A 24,890-nucleotide genomic window follows, 5' to 3' on the forward strand; every position below is an offset into this window, starting at 1 on the left:
CACACCCTGACTCGATACATGCCATGCCCTTTCCTTCCTCAGCATCACTCTTAGAGCTCGAAGATATTCATGTCTCAAATATGGACTGAGCTTAGAGTTCTTACATTATAAGCTATATGTCAGCACAGCAAACATAGAGTCAGTCTCAGCAAACACAATGAATGAATGAAACTTCTAACAAAACATGCTACTGATTAACACGTTCATATTAAATAATTGATGGCTCTGTAAATATATGATTGCAAAAAATAGCTTACCAATTAGGCTTTTAAAAGACAGGATCAAGGTTGTATGGCCAAGGCCACTGCTGGCATCTGACTCCATGTAGGCAATGAGGATAGTTCTTGGATGTTGTTCACCTTTGGTAAACACCTGGAAAAAGAGAAGATGGTGGGGAGTGGGGCATGAGATTACACCAGAGCCATAAGTTTCTTAACTTCTTTAAGACAGTAATGTCTTCAATCCACACTTCACCTTGGAATCCATAGATTCTGAAGTAGTCTACCATATTATTTCAAAATATTGGTCTTGGTTCTCTCTTTTCTGGCCATAAGGGGACACAAGAAATAGGAACTCCTTGATACAAAGAGGTAAATAATTTTATCCTTTATTCCCTATTCCAAATTTCTTACTTGAGTCAAAATTTTTTTCTCAGTTACTCAAGATTGCTCAAGACAGGCAGAGAATTTGTTCTAATTCATAGAAAAGATACTGTAAACACTATCAGAATAGAGACATTTTTGAGCATTTTTTATATGCAAAGGTTTTATAGGAATTATCATTCCCACTTAATGAATGAAGAAATGGATGATCACATAGACCCAGTGGCTTGATCAAGATCAGACAACTGGTAAGTGAAAAGCAAGAATTTGAATCCAAGTCTTTGCATTATGTTCTATTCACAAGTGGTGGGGGGTGGGCAGAGTTGGGCTATTACAACTATAGACCTACAAAACTCACTGGTTTAAAAAATACATGGCCCCTGTTCTACTATAATCTAAAGCTTCTTTGGACAATCTATAATCAGATTTGCACTTAGATGTAGAAAATTACTAAGACAGCATTTTATCTATTTTTACAGAAAATAAGTACTAGAAAACTATTGCCTAAAATTATAGAAAGCTGACTTCAAGGCTTGAAAATAAATCAAAGGAATCACAAGTAAGAATTATGTTCAGTATAGTGATAATTCAAATCAATGTGCAGCCTATGCTACATAAATTAAAAATAGAGAGGGTATACTTGCATTCTGAAATATTTAAAATCAAAGATTAGTATCTACGCTTCTCATACACATGTGGTTAAATAAGGCAACTTGCTTGCTATTTAATCAATGAACCAAATGATCGAAATAGCAGTATCATAAAGCTACGCTGAACTAGTGTTAAATCCATTTTTCCTTAAGTAATGAAGGCTACACACCTTCTGGGGTTTAGTAATATATAATAGGCAATCGAAACTAAGCATCATGCCTAGCTTGTGTGTGAGTGACCGCGAACTCTGCTTGAATAGAATGAGAGAGTTAGAAGAACTGATGTAGGTAAAGCAGACTTCCGAATCCGAGAGTGTATAAAAAGGAAATAGACTCCCCACCTATGAGTAATCTTGACCCAACATTGGCTATAAATTTGTAGATGAGAGAGAAAAAATGGGTAGAGGACATTTTTTCCATACAAAAGTATTTTAATAGATTCTGAAGGAGCATTATATTTAAATTGCTTTTCACATATTAGGAAAGTCAGAAGAAAGCCCCACAATTCAGAAATTGTAACATTAATCATTAAATACACAATTTCATCATAATACTAATGTGTTGACATTGGGCAAATTATTATATAGTGACAGGCAAACCAACCTATTGTGGGCAATTCAGTTCAGATCATCTGGCAAGAAAACTTCCTGGAATGTATGTTCAATCACAGCACAGAAATGAAGAGATTGCCATTTTTAGAAATGGAAAAAAAATGCCTGTGAAAACCTAAAGATCTACTCTAAACTGTTATAATGAGAACATCAAACTTTCAGATCCAGTGGGACACGTGCAGTGTTCCTAGTATCAGCATAAAGGCAGGTCCAGAGCAGGCGGTGAACACACTTTGTTGAATTAGTAAATATGTAGCTATATATTAGCAGGAAAGTGTATGCAAGGCCTTCCAAACACAGAGCGGAAAATTCTCGAGAAGAACCGTGTTATAGAACATCAGAATGACAACTACAAAGGAGCAGCTGATGTTTGAATCATATTTTTCCATCAATTTGATCAACCCTATTTCTTTTTTTTAAAGTTTTTATTTATTTATTCAACAGAGAGAGAGACAGCCAGCCAGAGAGGGAACACAAGCAGGGGGAGTGGGAGAGGGAGAAGCAGGCTCATAGCGGAGGAGCCTGATGTGGGGCTCGATCCCATAACGCCGGGATCACGCCCTGAGCCGAAGGCAGATGCTTAACCGCTGTACCACCCAGGCGCCCCAGGCCTTCAACTGGTTTTAAACAGAATCACTGATATGGTGGTCTCAGGTGGTTTATTTATTTATTTTTTTAAAGATTTTTTTTAAATTTATTTATTCGACAGAGAGAGAGACAGCCAGCGAGAGAGGGAACACAAGCAGGGGGAGTGGGAGAGGAAGAAGCAGGCTCATAGTGGAAGAGCCTCATGTGGGGCTCGATCCCAGAACGCCGGGATCACGCCCTGAGCCGAAGGCAGACGCTTAGCCACTGTGCCCCCCAGGCGCCCCGATCAACCCTATTTCTAAGAAGCATGTAATACAAGTCCTGTCATGTCTCAGAATTAACAGTCCAGGGTTCTTACTTCTTACTGAGGTTGACAAATTATTGTTCCTTATGGCACCAGTCACACTTGTTCATAAGTAGCACCTCTACACGTCACTCTCCTTCCGTCAAATTGAGCCTAAGTTTATTTGTCTAATGCTAAACGCCAAAAGGTCTATGGTATGCAATGAATCAAGTGTTCTCCATTAATGAGCAAAATGTTTCATGTGCGGGAAATGATTCCTCAGCTTTCAAATAGCCTCGTACAAACACAAAACCACTGTTGCAAAGTTATTATTTTATTTCCAGGGTAAATGACTGCTGTTGAATACTTTTGGAAGTAGCACTAAGTTGTTTTCAAGTCATTGAGCCTGGAGACAGTGAAATGTCACAGATTATAGATACGTATGTACATACGTCTTTTTTTCTTGACATCATCACATACTTGCTTTCCTTAGCTTCTGTAACTAAAGGACCTATCAAGAGGATACTGTCATGCTACCATTAAATTAATAAACATTATTTTAGGGAAAATTGTCTCTTAATATGCTATATCTTTTAGCTCTGCTAAGTGTTCTAAAGAGTAGAAATTAAAAGTATCTATTCTTCAGAATCCACTAGTAAGAGGGAAATGGAAACCTTAAAAGCAGTCAGAGCCCAAAGGACAGGGTTTAAATCTTGGACTGGTTACCTCACTTTAAAAAAAAAAAGATTTATTTATTTATTTGAGAGAGAGAGAGAGAGAGAGAGAGCTTGAGTGGGGGAGGGGCAGATGGAGAGAAAGTCAAGCAGACTCTGTGCTGAGCATGGAGACCAATGTGGGGCTTGATCTCATGACTGTGAAATGACCTGAGCCGAAATCTAAAAGAGTTAGATGGTTAACTGTCTGAGCCACCCAGGCAGCCTCTGGTTACCTCACTTTTTATATTATTAGTTTGATATCTACAAAATGGGTATAATTGTACCAATTTCATTATGAAGATTAAATAAAATTATGTAAAATACAAAGCTTAGTGCTCAGCACATGGTAGATGCTCAATAGATAATATTTCACTTTCCCACTTTCAAACATCTACGTTCCCATGTTATTTGATAACGGAAGAAGGAAAATATCCTTAAAAGTCCTTTTTGGTCTAAATGCACAGTTCATGACTAAAGAATGACTAAGATTAGCTTACAAACCTAAACGAAAGAAACAATGGTGGATTTCATATTTAATTGACATTCTATTTATGTAAGGGATAAATTTGGTATAAATCTTTATGCTCTTCATCAGGTAAAGTTTTCCAAAGGGTGTGACTGTCCCAGTTCTTAGCTCTAGCCCTACTCTAATCCATTTCTTCTTTCATAGCACAGATACCTCAGCAGAGGGACAGAAGTGGGTTGAAATGTTAAATTTCACCTTTTTGACATATAGCAGGTCTTATCTAATCATGACAGAAGACAAGCAATCTACAGATTCAACACAATCCCTATCAAAATACCAATAGCATTTTTCACAGAAGTAGAACAAATTATACTAAAATTTGTATGGAAACACAAAAGACTCCAAAGAGCCAAAGCAATCCTGGAGGTATCCAGGGTGGAGGTAACACAACCCCAGATTTCAAGATATACTACAAAGCTATACTATTCAAAACAGTATGGTACTGGCACAAAAACAAACACAGACATCCATGGAACAGAACAGTAACCCAGAAATAAACTCATGCTTCAATGATCAATTAATCTATGACAAAGGAGGCAAGAACACACAATGGGGAAAAGAGAGTCCTTTCAATAAATGGTGCTGGGGAAACTGGACAGCTACATATAAAAGAATGAAACTGGACCACTTTCTTACACCATATACAAAAATAAACTCAAAATGGATGAAAGACCTAAATGCGAGACCTGAAACCATAAGAATCCTACAAGAAAACATAGGCAGTAATCTCTGACACTGGCAGCAGAAAACTTCAATTTGATGTTGGATCATCCCACTATCCAGGATTCTCAGCGTGAACATGTCTCTACAGGGTTGGATCCCTCTGGCCCCATCAGATTAGAATTCTTATAAGAAGAAGAAAAAAAAGACCTTTCTGGGTTCTGATCATACCTTGGAAACCAAGATATTTCCAGAATAACTGCCTATAATCCATACCCTCTTTTAGGTAGACCATCTCTCAATTCTTACTTCTTTGGCCTGATGTCCTAAAAATATTAAATTCACAACTCTACAGAGGGTTTCAGAAAAAAAAAAACACAAAGATTAAACTAAGATAAAAATATCATCATTAGTAAATACCTTCATTGTAATACTACAGTTACTTGAAAATTGGTAATTCATTTATAGGATTAAAGCTAATTTTTATAAACACAATTTAAGTAACTAGAAAAAAGTTATTTACTGACCTAGATAATAGAATTCCCCATGCCCAACTATTATAACACTAATGTAAAAGGAATAAAAATTTAAAAAAGCATTCTTATACAAATGAAAATACCATACAAAAAATTTATTTAAATTGTACTGATTAAGAATGATCACTTAATCCTTTATACCTACATTCCTATACTAGGATATTGTCAAATTATTCTTTTTAAAAAGTGTTTTCAGACATTAACTCTTATCAATGAAATAAAGCATCGCAAGGCACGACTTAAGCAAAGTCTGAAGATCATTTTAGAGGTAGTTCAATCTCAGATGTAAATCCATATCTTATCTTCCATCACTGGAACTAGCATGCTCCCCCAAATAGTAAATTTAGCTTTATAAGGATGCAGGATTGTGTTAAAAAAGGTTTTCCTCAATATAGGTATCAAAAACATACTTTTCTTTTGAAACTATTGAGATAAACAAAACGTATGATATCACAAGGTTAAAATTATATACACACATTGGGACTCCAGGGTGGCTTAGTCGGTTGAGCGCCTGACTCTTGGTTTTGGCTCAGGTGCTGATCTCAGGGTTGTGGGATTAAGCCCCACCTTGGGTTCCATGCTTGGCAGGGAGTCTGTTTGGGATCCTCGATCTCTCTCTCTCTCCCTCTGCCTCTCCCCCTCAACTCTCTCTCCAAAATAAATAAGTCTTAAAAAATTATACACACACATTCTGCCATTTATTCCAACAATGCATTTGGAAAAAAGAAAGTTGAAAACAAGACCATTTCAGGGTTGTATATGTACTGGTGGAAGTGCTTATTAAACTCCTTATTGAATAACCTCTCAAAAGGCCAAATATTTCACCTTGATTAAAATGCTATAGAGACTTATGTCAGCAGCTGGATCTCAAACTTAAAGTCCTGACCTTAGATCACAATGGTGGCACATAATCCTGGTGCAACCCTTCAATGGCTAACATTATAGGGTGATAAAGAGCTCTCAGTCCCTCCAGTCTTCCTGACACAGCACAAAGCTGGAGACCATTGTGCAAAATTGAGTTTCGGCAGTATCTTCCTCATACAGGCCTTTGGTCACTCAGGGCCCCAAATCAGATTACACTTGATCCAGTTGGACAAACCCCCAACATGCACTGAACATAATTTCATTTGTTAAGGGGTTTTCTGAGACAGGACTAAGAAGACATCTATTGAGATCTCTTTTTTTTTTCTCTCCCAACTGAATTTAAAGGCATTACACGGACACCCTTAAAGACTGGAAATTGGCCAGCTCCAGCCTTTAAGACATCACCTGAGCCGTATTCCTTTTTCAGTGTTTCAGCTCCACCTGACTAAACCAATGTAGATTCACTCAATGCATGACTAGCCTAGCCCCTTTCTGACAAGACCACTGATATTAAAGTCATGGTTTCAGCTTTGATGTTATTTATGCTTTGGATCACTGAACTCAGACATGTAACCAAGCTGCTCATGTTATAGGCCAATGAACACGGCACAAACAGTTCTGATTTCGAGGGCCCTAATGACAGGGAGAAATCTTGACTGATAACCTAAAATAGGAAGATTTTCAAATACTATTACAAATCACCTCATCACCCCAGATCAATGTTGGAGTCTGAATATTTAATGAAAAGCTCAACTATTTCTTCTAGTTGAATGCCAATGCATTTTAAACCTTTTCTAGATGCCAAAGTTACTTATACGCTACATAATGACAACATTAAACATAAAGAATATTCCATTTATTTTCTTTGCCATTGCATGTACACATATGCAAACGGGAGCAGGAAGACCAACTACCAATCCCAAGGGAGGACTCCTATTGTGAGGAAGAAGGCAAAGATTGTAACACTAATGATCACCAGAAGTAGGAGCCCAAAGACCTGGCCCACTGCAACATCTCCAGGTTCGGAGTGACCAAGGAGGGCTCAACACAGAAGACGCTGGTTAGAACAATGCTTTAGTTACAGAACGAAGAGATGCAGTAGGATCCGTGTCTGTGGTCTGCTGGCCTCCCGAGGTCCTGGGCCCCTCCTGACAGCCAACACAAGGCACCGGACTGCATACACCCATCTCCGGTTGCAGGTGAAGACGTGTTCCCTACTCAGAGGGGCAGATGTACTGGCAGGCTGGCAAGGTGGCGTGTCAGGCACACACTTAAGCAATATGAGCTGCTTCACCATCCACCCAGAATGGGGGAAAGGGATCTCCAGATAAGGAAGAGGAATCTGGGACCAAGCATCAGCTCAGCACACAGCTTCCACACAGAGGACTGCTCCAGGTCAGGACACTGGATAGCCATGTAAGGGAATATTATCTGTCCAAGAAAGAATGAAATTTGGATGCGTGCTGCAACATGGATGGACCTTAAAAACAATATTCTAAGTGAAAGAGGCCAGACAAAGTCCACATGATTCTATTTACAATGTCCAGAATAGGCAAATCCATATGGATAGATTCATGATATTATGGACTGGGGTGAGGAGACAACAGAGAATGACAGCTCACGTAAACAGGGTTTCTTTTGGGGGCGGATGAAAATATTTTGGATTTAGTGGTAATGGTTGCACGACTTTGTTGATATACCAAAACCAACAATTTGTATACTTTGAAAGTACAAATTTTATAGTATGTGAATTATATCTGTAAAATAATGGTTACCTGTTTGTTAATAGTGGGGATGAGGTAATAACAGCTAACATTTATTGAGCACATACTATGTGCCAGTCACTATACTAACACTAATACTTCCATTACACCGAATGCCTAATTTAACTTGCAAAGACCTTCTATGATTGGTATTGTCTCAATCCCTGTATTGTAGTTTGAGGACCTATGTTCTGGAGAGATTAGGAAACTTTCCCAAGGCCAATCAGCTAGCAAAGAGCAGAGCCAAGATTCCAACTCTGGCAGTCTGACTCGAATTCACACCCTTCACACCAGGCAGCACCTCCAGTAGTACACCCTTGGGAAAGTCTGAAACATGGCAGACGATTATTTTTGTACATATGTGTGTTCTAGTCATGGCAGTAAATAAGATGATTAAACTGCCAGGTGTTCAGCTGCACTTCCTTTTCTGCCCGGTTTAAAATAACTCTGAACGAAGACGTTATCAGAGAAGTCAACATTTTAAAGTGCTAAACTTTTCCATAAACACCTGGAGTTGGAGGTGGCAGCAGGGAAATGCCAGCAAGAATTATGAGAGGTTAGGCCCATTCCAAGGTAAACATACCTTAAAATATAGAGAAGACCAAATCAAAATAGGTCTGACAGTAGTTAAAAAAATGTGGAATATTTTAAGGATTCTTTGCTGTGTAAACAAGTCAAAAATAAAATGGCAGGTAGAAATATTTCAGAAAGCTTTTCTGCCAATCATAGCAAATTTGTAATCCGGAAACTAAAAGTGGACAAAATTAGCATTTATCATACATGTAACATATGCAGGAATATTTAGAAATAATTATGGAAAGGAGGGAATTCTACTTTAGGGACCTAGATATATTAATATAAAAATTTAAGATAGAAAATTAAATAGGTAATATGTGATTATAATTCTAAACGATGTCCAAAACAGTTTAATATTTTCAAAATGCATTCCTGTTGGAAAGGATAAGCTGATTTTGGTCCTATAAAAAATCCCAAATTTAGTTATGTTTATAATATTCCATAAAGATGTATTTGTATGCATAACTCCTTACTAAATATCTGTTAAAAATGGAGAATAAAGTCTACAGGTTAGGATAGAGGAATGAATCAGGCAAGTCTTGTGCTACTAATTTGGCAATAAGCCCTGAGTTTTTGTTTGGCCAGAGAGCAGTCTTGTTCCAGGCAATCAACGATTTTTCGGGCATCTATTATGCAGTCATTAAGAAAATTCCAATTACTATACTTGGCTATCTTTTGTTTGTCTGCTTCCAGCCCCTGCTACAATTATAACTTGAATCTCTAGCGAACCCTTGGGAGATTATGAGTGAGGAGTATTATTATCTTGGTCTAGTGGTAATGACTAGGTCCACTATTTCTTGCATTGATGAAATTCATATTAATAACTTCGTAATGTTGTAACATTTTCCTTAGCATGCAAACAAATTGTAGGTAACATGGTAATCATACCTTGGAATACATTCTGAATGTGTTTATAGTGGATGTTTCCAGTTTTCTTATTCCTCTCACCATTTGTAAATCTCTCTCCATCTGTTCCCAAAATTGTTTTTCTCTTTCTTTCTTTAAGGATTCAGATATTCTAAGTTACTTCTCTATCAACTTGTCACAATCCAGGTAAAACAGTATACTAAGCAATATTTTTGTTATTGGCATGTATCCTAGAAAGTAATATTATTTGTTCTCTTGCTTTAATTGAGCTCATCTTACCCCAATATGCTCATTATCAGCAACTGTTTATAAGCATATACTGTGTACAAAGAACACTATATGCTAAGTCTTGGGAGAGTTCCTGGTACAAGATGTATTTTACAGGGACACATAATAATGTTATCTGGCTCAGACTCCACCAGCATAAATATAAGAACACCACCTTTCCAGATCCCATCCTCCTCTGAAGAGAATTGTTACACATGTTCTCTGAAGGACCATTATGGCTCTCCTCTTTATACATATGTTGTTCTTCTTGGGAACTTCCAGAACCTAATGGGATTCTCCTCCATCGTGTTTACATGGCCACTTTACGTGGTAGTTGCAGTTCCTGTTGCAGCCCGGTTACAGCAACTGTTCACTTACCACAAGCAATGTCTCCATTCCTGAAGGTGATACGATATGTATTAGAATTGCTCTAATTCTTTTTATGCACACGCACGCACACAAACACACACACACACTAGTACTGGGCAGCGGGGCAGAAAGAACTCATTCTATGGATAAAAATTGGTGGGGGCGCCTGGGTGGCACAGAGGTTAAGCGCCTGCCTTCGGCTCAGGGTGTGATCCGGTGTTATGGGATCGAGCCCCACGTCAGGCTCTTCCGCTATGAGCCTGCTTCTTCCTCTCCCACTCCCCCTGCTTGTGTTCCCTCTCTCGCTGGCTGTCTCTATCTCTGTCAAATAAATAAATAAAAATCTAAAAAAAAAAAAAAAACTGGTGGACCCAACCAATATTACTGGGATTTATTTTCCCCTCAGAGCTTTTTTCCTCCCTGAAATATTCTACAGATATTAAGGGTCAGCATTTATCCACTGTTTCTCAGAGTTGATAAAGAGTTTAATTCTAAATATTGGTTACAATCTCCAATATATCTCATCTTTGTGTCCTGCATGAGATTTATCAGAATCTTATGAATATAGAATCTCTAATAACCTATCTTAATATAAAATAACATCTCTTGCATATTTGAGAATTCTCACTACATACAAATAATTAAATACATACTCCCTTCCTTCAAAGAGTTTACAGGTGAAGAGAAAGGAATGATACGGGTAGTTTTCCACAAGGGCTGCTTTGTCTTTGTTACTGTTGTTTGCTTGTTATTGTTTTTAATAAGTAAGTCCTCTAATTCAATATTGGGCACAGGGTATTGCAGGAACCACTGACTCAGTGGTCAGTGTTAATATTTTTTATAATAATTTTTTATTACGTTATGTTAGTCACCATACAGTATATCTTTAGTTTTTGATGTAATGTTCCATGATTCATTACTTGCGTATAATGCCCAGTGCACCATGCAATATGTGCCCTCCTTAATACCCATCACCGGCCTATCCCAATCCCCACCCCCTCCCCTCTGAAGCCCTCAGTGTGTTTCCCAGAGCCCACAGTCTCTCATGGTTCATTTCCCCTTCTGTTTACCTGCCCCCTTCATTCTTCCCTTCCTTCTCCTACTGATCTTCCTGCTATTTCTTATGTTCCATACATGAGTGAAACCATATGATAATTGTCTTTCTCTGCTTGACTTATTTCACTTAGCATAATCTCCTCCAGTCCCATCCATGTTGCTGCAAATGTTGGGTAATTGTTCTTTCTGATGGTTGAGTAATATTCCATTGTATATATGGACCACATCTTAATCCAGTCATCTGTTGAAGGGCATCTCGGCTCCTTCCACAATTTAGCTATTGTGAACAATGCTGCTATGAACATTGGGGTGCATATGGCCCTTCTCTTCACTACATATGTATCTTTGGGGTAAATACCCAGTAGTGTAATTGCTGGATCATAAGGTAGCTCAATTTTTAACTTTTTAAGAAACCTCCACACTGTTTTCCAAAGTGGCTGTACCAACTTGCATTCCCACCAACAGTGTAAGAAGGATCCCCTTTCTTCACATCCTTTCCAACATTTGTTGTTTCCTGCCTTGTCAATTTCTGCCATTCTAACTGGCAAAAGGTGGTATCTCAATGTGGTTTGGGAAAATTGAACAGCTATATGCAAAAGAATGAAACTTGACCACTCTCTCCCACCATACACAAAGATAAACTCCAAATGGATGAAAGACCTCGATGTGAGACAGGAATCCATCAAAATCATAGAGGAGAACATAGGCTGCAACCTCTTTGATGTCGGCCACAGCAACTTTTTTCATGACACATCTCCAAAGGCAAGAGAAACAAAAGAAAAAATGAACTTGTGAGACTTCATCAAGATAAAAAGCTTCCGCACAGCCAAGAAAACAGTCAAAAAAACTAAGAGGCAGCCCATGGAACGGGAGAAGATATTTGCAAATGACACTACAGATAAAAGACTAGCATCCAAGATCTACAAAGAACTTCTCAAACTCAAAACATGGGAATCAAATAATCAAATCAAAAAATGGGCAGAAAATATGAACAGACACTTTTCCAATTAAGACATACAAATGGCTAACAGACACATGAAAGAATGTCCAAAATCATTAGCCATCAGGGAAATTCAAATCAAAACCACATTGAGATACCACCTTATGCCAGTTACAGTGTAAATATTTCTTATTATGTATATGCTATCATTATAAAAGGAAATCTACTGACAATCAGAATGCTTTCAGAGTATAAGAGCTTCAAACCATGTGTCTTTTTTGAGAATATGGAAATTTGTTTAAGTGGACATTGGTATGTCAATGAAGGAATAAAATATTATAGTTCAGTCACTTTAAAAATTAATTTTGTTAATGTTATGTTATTTCATTTATTGACTATTACTTTCATCATTTATGCTGACAATATCAAGTCTATAAATTTGTTATTTTTTTATACCTGATATTTGTATTTCCTAGACATGGTGAACAAGTATCCCTACTTGCTTATAACAGTTCTTCTTTATACTGTTTTTTCTGACCTAATTTTTAATTAGGTACTTCTTTTCACTCATAATAATTTGGAAAATTAGTTACATGGACATCCTATTCATAGATGTATTAGGTTGGATTCATCCCACCCTCCCCCACAGCTAAATGTGAGTCACATATTTGCATACATGTAGTTTGCTGTGGGAAGTAAGCTATGGGGACAGGTATGATTGGAGGAGGAAGAGTAAAATGGGGAAGAAGGAAAGGCAATGCAAAGGTAATCCTAGTCACCTGGGCAGCTAGACTTATTTCCTTTGGGGAACTCTGAAAAAACTTATAAAATGTGTTTCATAATTTCAAATTTGTCTGCCTGAGACATGGAATAATGGGATCTTTTATATACTAATTTTTCATTCATTTTTACTTTTTTAAGTAGACTCCATCCTGGGCATGCAACACTTGAACTCATGACCCTGAGATCAAGACCTGAGCTGAGGGGTGCCTGGGTGGCTCAGTCTTCAAGCGTCTGCCTTCAGCTCAGGGCGTGGTCCCGGCGTTCTGGGATCGAGCCCCACATCAGGCTCCTCCACTGGGAGCCTGCTTCCTCCTCTCCCACTTCCCCTGCTTGTGTTCCCTCTCTCACTGACTGTCTCTCTCTCTGTCAAATAAATAAATAAAATCTTTAAAAAAAAAGAAAAAGAAAAAAAGACCTGAGGTGAGATCTAGTTGGATACTTAACTGACCTAGCCACCAAGTGCCCCAACTAATTTTGTCTTCTATTAGATGAGAATTTTCCCAAGGGTTTTAATTCCATCTCCCCCAAGGTTAGTACATACCTCAAAATGTCTGAGTGGAGTCCTACAGTTGCATTAGATAGAAAAAGAAATATAGACAGTTGAGGTAAAGTGCCATGAGGCTAAATATGTGTATTTAGTTGCTTCAGCAAAGCTAGAGCAAAATTTAGACCAAATGTATGTGAGATAGGGCCCAGGAGATGTCAAAGACAATCGACCACTTGTACCTCTTGGATACACTACTGACAGCCTCTAAAGATGACACAATAAAAAAATTACAAACCAATACCCCTGATGAATATAGATACAAAAATCATCAACAAAATACAAGCAAACCAAATTCAGTAATACATTAAAAGGATTATACACCATGATCAACTGGGATTTATTCCAGGGATGCAAGGATGGTTCAACATCTGCAAATCAATCAATGTGATACATCAAATTTACAAAATTAAAGATAAAAATCTTAGGATCATCTCAATAGATGCAGAAAAAGCATTTGACAATATTTAATAGCCATTTATGATAAAAGCTGTTAACAAAGTGGGTACGGGGCACCTGGGTGGCTCAGTTGTTAAGCGTCTGCCTTCAGCTCAGGTCATGATCCCAGCATTCTGGGATCGAGCCCCTCATTGGGCTCCCTGCTCAGCGGGAAGCCTGCTTTTCCCTCTCCCACCCTCCCTGCTTGTGTTCCCTCTCTCGCTGCCTCTCTCTGTGTCAAATAAATAAATAAAATCTTTAAAACAAAACAAAAACAAAGTGGGTAGAGAGAGAACATACCTCAACATAATAAAGGTCATATAATATATATTAGGTCAAATATATAATAAGCCCACTGCTAATATCGTACTCAAAGGTAAAATCTAAAAGCTTTTCCTTTAGAATCAGGAATAAGACACATCAGGAAAAAGACATCCTGACCACTTTTATTCAACACAGTATTTGAAGTCCTAACCACAGCAATCAGGCAAGAAAAAGAAAAAAAGACATCCAAATTGAAAAGGAAGAATTAAAACTGTCACTATTTGCAAATGACATGAGATTATATAGAGAAAACTGTTCTCCATCAACAAAAAAACCAAAAAAAAAAACAAAAAAAACCAAACAAACAAAAATGAACAACCAACCAACCAAACAAAAAAACACCTGTTAGAACTAATAAATCAGTGTTATACTGGCATAGGAACAGACACAATGGAACAGAAGAATAGAGCCCAGAAATAATTCCATGTTTATAGCAAATTGATATCAACAAAGGTGCCAAGAATATACAATAGGAAAAGGACATCTCAGGAATGTTGGAATTATCAGACCAGGACTTCAAAACCAACCATGATTTCTATGCTAGTAGCTTCTTTGGGTAAAGTAGACAGCATGAAAGAACAGATGTTCAATGTAAGCAGAGAGATGGAAATCTTAAGAAACAAAAAGGAATGCTAGAGATAAAAAAGCCTAACATAAATGAAGAATGCCTCTGATGAGTTTACTAATAGACTGAATATGGCTGAAGAATGGATCTTTGAGCCTGAAGGCATCTCAATAGAAACCCTCAAAACTGAAAAGCAAAGAGGGAAAAAAAAATGACTGGAAAAAACCCCAAAACAAAACAAAACAAAATATCCAAGAACTGTGGATCAACTACACAAAAGTGTAACATCCTCATGATGGGGATTTCAAAAGAAGAAGAAAGAGAAAAGAAAATAAGAAAATATTTGAAACAATAATAACTAAGAACTTCTCCAAATTAACCTCAGACACCAAACCACAGATCCAGGAAGCTCAGAGACCACTTAGCAGGATAAATAACAGAAAAACTATACTTAAGCATATCATTTTCAAATTACAGAAAATCAAAGATAAGAAAAACATCCTGCAAGAAGCTGAGGGGCTGGTGTGTGGGAAACAGCTTGCTTAGAGAAAAGCAAAGGTAAGAATTACATCTGACATCTACTCAGATACTATGCAAGCAAGAAGACAGTTGAGTGAAATATTTAAAGTATCCAGAGGGGGGGAAAAAAAAAAAACAAAAAACCTGAATTCTATATCATGGGAAACTAGCCTCCAAAAGTGAAGGAGAAGCAGAGACCTCTGACAAACAAATATTGAGAGAATTTGTTGCCAGTAGACCTGCCTGACAAGAAATGTTAAAGAAGTTCTTTAGAGAGAAGGAAAAAGGCATAGGTCAGAAACTTGGATCGACATAAAGCAAGGAAGAGTATGGGAGAAAAAATAAGTGAAGTTGAGAAAACTGAGGCTCCAAGAGGTCATTCAGCTAATAAATGGTGCGTCCCAGAATTAAACACAGTTGCTCTGGCTCCAAAAACTGCATTCTTTTCACTATCATACTGCTCCAAAGGATGGAATTTTAGGGAAGAGTTATGTTCAGGGGACAAAAAACAAAACAAAATAATACAAAAATCCAGCTCATTAGATAAAAGAATGTTTAGTGGGTATTATGTTATGAAGACCAAGAGAAGATAGAGTTTCAAGATGGCAGAACTGGTAAATAGTGTTAGATCTTGCATTTGGTGAGCAAATAGTTACTAGTAACTGTGGACAGTTGGAGGGGGCTCTGTTGGTATAAACGTAAAGGTGCCTGTGTAGGAGCAAGACCTTACCTTTCATGCCTCTACGGTGTTGGTGGAGTGGACCCCTCACTGTGGCCAATAACTGATGGATATTCCATGTGGTTTTTCAGGGAAGCCAAAGCCCTTGTTCTCATGCAACTCACAACATAACTGGGGACACTAGTTTTCAGACATGAAGACAACCAGAGAACACATAGACTAAAGGGGACCTAAGACACTGGCATCTTCCCATCCCACTTCTGCCTTTGTCCTGCCACTTTTCTTCAGCTGCTGGTCAGGAGAGCACAAACACAATTCCTCTGCTGGACCAACCCTAGATTTAGATGCCCCTTACCAGAAAAGCACTCAGCTGCCATAGTACCTGAAATATTAGGATTATCATCAATTCCTCTAAGAATTTAAAAGGAAAGAAAGACTACTGTTGATATCCCTGTATCTCCTCCATGCATTTCACAAGTCTCTATTACTCTATAAAATAAGAAAAAACAATAATAACCATTTTTTAGATAATAGCAAGTTTTGATCCAGAAAAGTACATCAAGATTTTGCTACTGAATATATCGATTTTATATATGAATGAACAAAAGTTTTTAATTTGAAGTTTCAGGCAGTATTGCACAATTCTAAAAAGAAAATATCTTTGCTACTGAATGTACTTTTTTTAACTTCCATATGATTAGAAGTTTTATATTCAAGAGTGTCCGGCAATATTACAAAACATTTGTTATACAAATTTTAGTAGCAGCATTATAACCTTAATGATTAACAATCCAATATAATGAGAATACCTTTTTCTTCATAAAGAGATATAATAGAACTTATAACTACCATATAGTTTTCCCTTAAAAGATGAATCAAATCAATAAGTTTTTGCTTACATTTGATTCTATAAGGTTGTTCAGTGTGGGTCAGTGAATATTTCTCCACAAACTGAAAGAGCTGTGCCATATGCCCTCATTTGTTTTATCTGTAAATGCTCTGATTACAGATAATAAGCTACAGCATCTTACAGAGACACGACTATTCTGCCTGCTTAGAGTCTGGAGTACCCTTCATAACTTCATCGCTGAAGAGACTTTAAAGGACGGGCATAAATGCTTCCTTGTTCTTATTCAATAACCACCTGGTACCCTCAAGGAAAGCATCAAACACATCTAGAGGAAGAGGTCTGTTACTGTCAGAATGACCACTTGCCTTTCACAGGTGATCTGTGGTAGAAGTCTAAATCCACCATTTCAAATGATACAGAACAGGAGAGGCTGTGCTGCTTTGGAACTATCACTGATGGTCAGTCGTCAGTTATTTCCAACTCTCCTCATTATGTTTAATAACACCCAGCAAGTGTGTTGAAGATCCCCATATGGGAAAAGATGTCACACAGCTAAACAGCAGAAAACAGGAAAGAGTTATCTAGGGGAAAGGGAACACAGCATCTCCTGAAATGGAGAGATCACACCCACTAGCAATCACGTTAAGAGCCCAGCAAAAAGACTGACACGGACCTCATAGCAGTTCAGACCTCACAGGAAATCCTTTATCCACAATATATAAAGATTCCTTCCTGGGCAGATTGAAAGTCCTTGAAACAATAATCTCTACAAGACACTGAAAAACAAGGGGATATGGTAGGATTGTTCTCCATAATTCACCAAGTACTGGCAAGGGTGTAGAAGTGAGATGCTCAGAAATCGTTGGCGGGAATGAAAACTGGAAGATCGTTTGGAAGTTTCTAACAAAGTTAAACATGTATTTATCATATGCACCAGAAAAGCCACCCTAGATATTTACCCATGAGGAGTTAATACTTACGTGCACACAAGAATGTGTGTGGATGTTTGTAGGAACTTTATTCATGATTGCCAAAAACTGAAAACCCACTGAATGTCTTTTAATTGGTAAATAAATATACTTTATTATTGTTAATTATAAGTTGTTTGTAGATGCCTTTTTAAGGTTGAAAATGTTCCCTTATATTCCTAGCCTATTGAGGGTTTTGTTTTGTTTTTCATGAATGGAAGCTAAATTTTTTTCTGCATCAATTTTGAAATCATCAAAAGGTTATACATCTTTAGTACACTGATACGGTATATTAGATTGTTTGATTTTCAACCATTAAATGAACCTTGTATGTGCAGGATAAAATATATTTTGCTACGATGTACTATCTATATTATGTAACATTGGGTTCTATTTAATAAAATTGTTTTGAGAAATTTTGTGTTTATACTCAAGAGGGATAATATAAAGGCCTGTGGTTGACTTATCTGGAAGTGCTTTCTCTGATTTTGTTAATAAGGTAATTATATCTTCATAATATGAACTGAAAAATATCCCTACTTCTATTTTCAGGGAAAGTTGTATACAATATATACAGAATATCCTAATATAGAATTTATAATATTTCTTCCTTAAGTGTTTTTTTTAAATTCAGTGAATTTGTCTATACATGCAATTTTTGTTTTTGGAGTTTTAAAATATAGATCAAGTTCTTTAATACACATTAATTCTACAAGGTCAGGAAGCGTAGTTTGATTTCAGTATTTTAATTTAATAAAGGTTTGTTTTATGGCCCAGAATAAGGTCTATCTTGGTGAATGATCCCTGTGCACTTGAAAAGAATGTATTATTTTGCTATTGTATTATGTTCTATAAATGCAATTAGCTTAAATGTGTTTCATAGTGTTTTTCTGGTCTTCTATATCCTTAATAATTATCTACTTTTTATATCAATTACTGAGAGAGAACTGTTAAAGTTCCTTATTATAATTATGAATTTGACTACTTTTTCTTCAATTTCTAACAAGTTTTGTTTCATATATTTTGAAGCTGTATTGTTAGATGCATATACATTTAGGATCGTAACGGCTTCTTGGTGATTTGACCCTTTTATCTTTACAAAATATATTCTGATGTTCACTGCCTGAAGTCTACTTTGTTCAGTGTCAGTATAGCTAATCCACATTTCTTTTGATTACTGTCTATCTGATGAGTGTTTTTTTATACTTTTACCTTTAACGTATTTGTATCTGAACTATTTCTGGTAAGTAATTTTATGCCTCTGTGACTTGGTTTTCCTTTTCGTTAAAGGTATAATAATACCTGTTCTGCCTGGCTTATAAGGTTACTGTAAAAATCAGGTGATATATATATATATATATATATATATATATATATATATATATATAATCATTATTTTAAGATTTTTAAGATTTTCTGGTCTTGCAAAAGAAGCACTTCAGGAAGTCCGATTGGTCAAAGGTATATGGAATGAGAAAGATGAATGAGGCTAGAGGGTGAAAATCATATCTCCAGGCACTTTCAGTGATCTATCTAGTCCTTAGATGGCAAGGGTCTTTAACAGCACTCCGCACCTATTCCACTCATTCCCTTTACAGTACTTCCTCATACTATTTTCAGCATAACTTCATCTGATGACATGATTTTGTTGCACATCACATTCTTTAGGTTTTGTGAAGACATACTGAACATGCTATACACTCATCCTTACAAAGATAGGTTCTCTAGGGGTTATCCCACCATAATCAAGAATTCTGGCTTTAAAAAATTCCACATTAAATTTCTGGAAGTTAAAGAAGCTTCTTAACTGAGAACATTTTAGGATCTTTCCTATGTTAACACTCATTAATAAATATATCTTATGTATGTGTGTAGAATATCTCAAGGAGTAGGAGCTGCCCTTTAATGTGCCTGGAAAAATCTCATTCCATAGGAATATACGATTGATCAAACTGTTTGCTGCATTATGTTTGTATACTCTAGTTTCATGTCAAGAATATTATTATTTGATTAGAAAACAAATCCAAGTACCTATTTAAAGTGCATGGATATTTTAAAAAGCAGTTGTCAGAACCTTGGACAATTTTATGCTAGCAGGGTCTGGGGGGAATATTCAGATGCAAACATTTTGAGATGTATGGTCAAAATTAAATATAACAATAAGAGATATAGAGAAAAAATAATCATCAGAATGATCCTAACATGTCCAGCTCTTTCCTGCCAATTTACTCTTCCTTACATTAGATACTTCCTCACTAAAATTCACCACAATGCACTGGACTGATCAATCTTGTTTCCACCTATGCTGCAATGTGTTTTACTTTATAAATATTAAATAAGTAACAATGGTATACATTTTCCTTCTCATTATACTGAGACTATTAGTATGGGGAGAAGACTTGAGGGAAAATGTTCCTTGCGTACAAAATATTAAAATAGTAAAATTTATACTGTATTTAAATAGCATCACTGAAGATGAAACTGCACTCTACATATAGAATTATTTGTCCAGTTTGGGCCCTTGTCAGGAACTAACTAAACCTTTCTTTTGAAGGGACATACTACAAGCTTTTTCTTTATCCATGTACTTCAGAAATTCCATAAGGACAAAGCACTCCATACAGCAATGTGGAACTTAAATGGAACTACTTTGAAGAAAATGCCAAGGGATTAAAAAAAAAAGAAGAAGAAGAAAAGAAAAGAAAAAAGAAGAAAAGGGCTTTCTTTACATAGTATCTCATGGCATCTATTTGTAACGCAAGTTTATCTACCTGAAACAAAGCCCCTCAAAATTTTCATAGTTTTATGTTAATCAAGGCATAGAGGAATACTTAACTGCCTGCAAAAATGGTCAAGCTAGGCAAGAACAACTTAGAAATAATGATTCATATTCCACAAAGTTCAACATTTTAAAGTGTATAATTCAGTGCTTTTTCATATATTCGTGCAACCACCAAAATTATCTACTTCCAAAACATTTCAGTACCCCAAAAAGAAAACCCCTACCTATTAGCCAGTGACTCCCCTATAGCCCTGGAAACAACTAATCCTTTCCCTTCAGTCTCTGGATTTGCCTCTTCCCAAGATTTCATATAAGTAGAATCATACAATATGGGCCTTTTACGTTGGGTTTCATTCATTTAATATACTGTTTTCAAAGTTCTTTCATGTTGTAGTAAGAATCCATACCTCATTCCTTTTATGACTGAATAATACTATATAGGATGGGTATACTACGTTTTGTTTATCCAGTCACCTATTGATAAACATTTGAGTTTCCATTTTTTCGCTATTATGAATAAGGGTGCTATATAGACATGGATGCACATATTTTTATGTGATCATATGTTTTCAGTTCTCGTGAATATACACCTATGTGTGGAATTTGTGGGTCATATAATAACTATGCTTCATCTTGTGTGACACTGCCAGACTGTTTTCCAAATAAGACATTTGTGTATACAAAATTCTAAGGACACCCAAAACACTTTTAGAGATAATAAACAGATTCAAGATTATAGGATAGAAATTGATATATAAAAATCAATTGTACTTCTGTATATGTTTTACATTCCCACTAGCAATGTAAGAGGGTTCCAAGTTCTCTATATCTTCTCCCACATGTGGTACTGTCTTTTTAATTATAGCCATTATAGTGGAAGTGAAGTGGTACCTCAGTATGGTTTTGATTTGTTTTTCCTCAACGAACAGGATCCTGAACATCTTTTCATGGGCTTATTGACCAATTGTATATCTTCTTTAGAAAAATGTCTATCTAAATTCTTTACCCATTTTTAAATTGGGTTTTTTGTTAAAGATGTTACTTACTTATAGTGAGAAGAAAGAGAGAGAGAGAGAACACACGTGCGGGGTGGAGATGGGCAGAGGGAGAGGGCGAAGCAGGCTCTCCACTGAGCAAGGAGCCTGACTTGGGGCTTGATCCCATTACCCTGGGATCATGACCTGAGCTGAAGGCAGACACTTAACCGACTGAGCCACCCAGGCACCCCAATTTTGTTTTTGATTTATAACAGCTCTTCATGTATTTTGGAACCACCCCTTATCAGTTATATGATTCTCAAGTATCTTCTCCCATTATGCCAGTTGTCTTTTCACTTCCTCAATAGTATCCACTAAAACACAAAAGTCTCATTTTTATAAAGACCAATTTATCTACTTTTTCTTCTGTTGCTTGTGCTTTATTATTATCCAAGATATCAGTGACTAACCAAAGATAATGGAGATGTACACCTATGTTTTATTCTAAGAATTTTATAGCTTTGGCACTTACATTTAAGTCTTTGATCCATTCTAAGTTAATTTTTTATATGATGATATAACAATTGAGTTTTGTCTATCAATTTCTATCCTATAATCTCAAATCTTTTTATCATCTATAACAGTGATTTGGGTTGTTCTTGTAATTTTCTATACACAATATCATATCATTTGAAAGTAGGCATAGATCTACATTTTCCATTCCAATTTGGGCATTTTTGCTGTTGTTGTTACTGGTTTTGAATTTTCCTGAATAAAATATATAGTAAAATGTTGAATAGATATGGTTGGGAGTGTTTATCTTTCTTTTTCTCTAATCTTAGGGGAAAGCATTCAGTGTTGCATCATGAAGTATGATATTAGTTGGGGTTTTTCACAGGTTTGTTATGGACTGAATGTGCCTCCCCAAAGTTCATATATTGAAACCCTAACCCCCAATGTGATGGTATTAAGTGATATAAGAATTGAAGAAATATGCAGTTCAACTTTCATATATGCTTTCATACTCTACTTTCAATAAGAAGTGGAAATAGAGAGCAATCGACATGTTGAACAAGATTATAAATCAAGAGATATAATAGAGTATCTGAATCCTAATTATAGGGAAAATATTGCTTCTTATTTTTATTCCTTGTAAATCTGGAGAACTGTGTTCAATTCTGGGCTCCACGTTTGAAGTGGTGCCCTGGACCAAGGGCCAAAGAGAACCACCAGGAACGGGATGTTGTATGAAGTGTGACAAAGTTGAGAAGATGACTAATTTTAAGCATGTGGATGAGAAGACTTAACCAGGAATCTGGTAGTTTTCTTCAAACATTTGAAAGATTATTGTACAGAAAGGGATTATGCTTATACTATACTTTCACATAAAACAGAATTGGGACCAACAACAAGATGTTCCATCATTAACAAACATCAACTCAATTTCTAGAATAATACTAAAAAATGAGATATTCAAAGAAAGAAGAGGATGTTACAGGAGATAGCAGATATTCAACCTATTACACACCTATTAAAGGCACAGCAGGAAGGTCCAAACAGAGATTTAAGAGACAGATAGGATTTTGATCTAGAAGTCCTGTTTCACCTTGAAATTTTGATTCCCTTATTCTAGAATCATCTCTGACATAAGTACTTGACCCTGTAGGTACTCTGACTTCCTCCTCTCTGACTGCTAAGAATAGACAGAAATAGTGGTCCTCAAATGCTATAACTAATTATAAGGGTCCAAGCAAGAGCTATAATGATTTATTAAAAGTTTCAGACAGAGGGAACAATGACTTTTTATTCCCTTATATGTATCTCAAAGCATCTACATTTTTTAAAGGTGAGGTCATTCATCCAATTTCTTAAGTAGAAAAGGACCTAGAGAATAACACGTCTCTTTTCTACCAACACTTGAGTCAGAAATTCTATTTTTCATTTTCACAAATGTTAACACACATTTTCACAACATGCTGATCTAAAGGTTTGAAAAGTACTTAATTGTAACAATTTTATAACTAAGAATTTTATGGTAAAGTCCTCTATTGCTTTCCCCTGCCTCAAAGTTCATGCATTTTATTAGATAAAAGGCAAAAAAGAAAAAAGAAAAAAAAAGAGGAAGGAAAAGTTTGGCTGATGACTGGTGACTCTGATACATTTTATAGACTAGAGCATACAATCAAATCCATGGTTATATCCTTATTCCTTTCTGAGGAAATGCTTTTCACAACCACAGTTTTGGCAGACATCTTTCTGTTGTGGGGACCAGGAGTAAAACAAATGTTTATTGTTACACTCTGGCCAGGAAAATTATCATAGCATAAAATACCCCCTTTCAATAAACATTTTATTCATGGAATGAAAAAGCACGTTGCACTATTTCCAGAAATGATGCTCTAACAAGTAAAACATTAGTTGGACAGAACAATGTGGTCACAGATGTAAGACCATAAGAAAAACAAAAACAAAACTGGATACACACTAAAGCAGCCCACTGACACATGCCTAATCATTTTCTTGTGGTTTAGGGGGATGGTGATTATACTTGGTGGTGATTTTGTTTATGATACAAACTTCAAGAGAGCAAAAGTTTTTCAAATGGACTCCATGGGTATATTTGTTAAATTTTATTTTAGAATCCATCTATTCATCTGTCTATCTATACATCTATCTATTTACTTCCAGTGAGTAGAAGGTAAGAGAAGAATGTTTGACTAATGTAAAATTCTTACATCCATTCCCTTAGGATGCATGAGAACATACTGATAGAAAAACAAAACAAAGCGAATGTTGAACATTCAGGGTTTACTCCCTTTGCTCAGTTGGAATTTTTTTTTCCCAACTTGTCTGGTTTTTCTCCTTAGCCTCTATTCAGAATAGTGAAATTCCATTAACAGCAATTTTGAATAGTAAAGATGACAAATCAAGGATGTAACCCAGACTGTGGTAATACTGTGATATCTTGCAACTTCAGATATTTTGATTCATTTATTGAGCATATGTGATAATATGTTATCCCGCATTGTAGAATAGTTATGAGATTATTTAATAAAGATAAATAAACATCTTCTCATTTCAGCCTCCAAAGATTGTAGGGAGCTGCTACCAACACATAAAATACAATAAATTTTCTAGCTAGATCACTAATCTGTTGGTAGCTTATATATACTGCTTTGTGGGGGGTTTTGTAAATACTAGACTGTTTTTACATTATCAAGAACTCTGCAGTAAATTCAGAATTACACTTTGGAAGCTGATTTAAACTTACTTAATGATGTTAATAGCATTACAAAGCATTCCTTATGGACTTATGATATTTTGGAATTGTTTTGGATTTGATCGAGATTGAAAAAGGGTTGGCACTCAGCCTGAGATATTATCTGTTTTAACATTAAAAAGACTATGGACTCTGAGAAACAAACTGAGGGCTTCAGAGGGGAGGGGGGTGGGGGGAATGGGATCGGCTGGTGATGGGTAGTAAGGAGGGCACGTATTGCATGGTGCACTGGGTGTTATACGCAACTAATGAATCATCGAAATTTACATCAAAAACCAGGGATGTACTGTATGGTGACTAACATAAG

General features: G+C 36.3%; 1 long non-coding RNA gene across 1 annotated transcript in view; it reads right to left on the reverse strand.

Moving 5' to 3' along the window:
* Positions 1-205: 205 nt before the first annotated feature.
* Positions 206-24,890, reverse strand: part of LOC148107662 (uncharacterized) — a 250,994-nt gene continuing 226,309 nt past the window's right edge. Inside the window, exon 4 of the long non-coding RNA XR_015721952.1 lies at positions 206-372. This is a non-coding gene — a long non-coding RNA (uncharacterized LOC148107662). The remainder of the gene's footprint in view (positions 373-24,890) is intronic.

Source organism: Ursus americanus, chromosome 27 (assembly GCF_024610735.1).
Source record: "Ursus americanus isolate L20-20 chromosome 27, mUrsAme1.1.p, whole genome shotgun sequence".
In the NCBI taxonomy this organism is placed as follows: Eukaryota; Metazoa; Chordata; class Mammalia; order Carnivora; family Ursidae; genus Ursus; species Ursus americanus.